General features: G+C 52.9%; 1 non-coding gene across 1 annotated transcript; it reads left to right on the top strand.

Annotated features, from left to right (window-relative positions):
* Positions 1-1,226: 1,226 nt before the first annotated feature.
* trnat-ugu lies at positions 1,227-1,299 on the top strand. Its single transcript has one exon. It is a non-coding gene; the product is annotated as a tRNA-Thr (tRNA).
* Positions 1,300-1,530: the final 231 nt, after the last annotated feature.

Raw genomic sequence — 1,530 nt, 5'->3', positions numbered from 1 at the left:
ATCAGCCATGATCATAATGAATGGAGCAGCCGGCTCAAAAGGCCAAATGGCCTCCTCCTGCTTCTTTTTCATATATTTTAAGGGGCATGCTTCTTTAGGACTGCTCCTGGGCTCCTGCAAACCTGCTGTAGTATGCATTTCCTCTTGTGCTTTGGGTGTTGTCACCTCTCTTCTCCCACCCTCTTTCACTCTCCCCCCTCTCTTCCCCCGTCTAATTCACCTCCCCATCTGCATCCCCCCACTACCCCCCCCCCCCCCCCCCCCCCGCAGTTGCTGGTCACAAACAGGTCCTCGAAGAGGCTGGTGAATTGCCTCCATGTGTAGTGGAAGTCTTCTTCTGATTCCCTGATGGCAAATTTTCTGTTTTCCAATTTGAAGACTTCCGTTAAGTTGGATAGCCAGTCCATGGCCTTGGGTGGCGCTGCTGATCTCCACTCGAGTAGGAGTCACCAGCGGGCAATCAGGGAGGCAAAGGCTAGGGCATCTACCTGAAGAATTCTGGCTGTTCCGACACCCTGAAGACCGCCACTAACAGGCAAGGCTCCACCCTCACCCCCCCTGACCCTGGACATGGCCTTGGAAAAGGTGGTCCAGTACCCTACAAGCTTGGGGCAGGACCAGAACATGTGGCCGTGGTTGGACGGCGCCCCCCTGACACCACTCACACTTGCCCTCCACCTCCGGGAAGAACCTGCTAATTCCTCTCCTGGTTAGGTGCGCTTTGTGCACTAGCTTTAGCTGCGTTAGGCTCGGCATTATGCGGTGTTTCAAACCAGAGTCCTCCCCCTATCTCCATGCCCAGTTCCTCATCCCATCTTTCTTGTGTCTTGTCCTACCAGGCCCTCACCGAATTAGGGAACAGTAAATGCGATGAGATGTACGGACTTTGGCGTCAGTGTTCAGGAGTGAGATGGGTCTGTATGACTTGCACTCTATCGGGTCCTTGACGTTTTTAGGGATCAGTGATATCGAGGCCTGTGCCAGCATGGGCGGCAGGACCCTCTGGACAATGAGTTGTTGAACATCTTTTGCAGGTGCAGAGTCCGCCAGGAAGCCATGTGGTCCCGGTGCCTTCCTTGACTGTATGGAATTGGTGCTCGCCATCATCTCCCCAAGTCCTAGCAGTGCTTCCAGTTTGTTGAGGAACTGTTTCATCTTTGAGTCCCCTTCCTGGAGCTCGGAGGTCTACAGTTCCCAGTAGAAGGTTGTGAAGGCCTTGTTGAGGTGGCTCCATAGCTCAGGGGTTAGAGCACTGGCCTTGTAAACCAGGGGTCGTGAGTTCAAATCTCACTGGGGCCTTGTGTATGTGAAGGTCTTATTTGGTGTTGTGACTAGCCTACCAGTTCCACCTGTATCTGTGCCATATCCCTTACGTCCATGTAAGTTTGTGCTGGAGTACGCTTTGTGTATGTGGGAGAAGAAGTAAAACCTCATCTCCCTCAGGTGGCTGAACCTCCAGAGGTATTACCACATCAATCTGCTCCATGGAGGTGTTTAGTTCTTTCACCATTCCCGATTTTGCCCCTGATC

The sequence above is a fragment of the Scyliorhinus canicula genome, chromosome 6 (genome assembly GCF_902713615.1).
Source record: "Scyliorhinus canicula chromosome 6, sScyCan1.1, whole genome shotgun sequence".
NCBI lineage: Eukaryota > Metazoa > Chordata > Chondrichthyes > Carcharhiniformes > Scyliorhinidae > Scyliorhinus > Scyliorhinus canicula.
The sequence above is the reverse complement of the archived record's forward strand: the minus strand, read 5'-3'. Positions and strand labels throughout refer to the sequence as shown.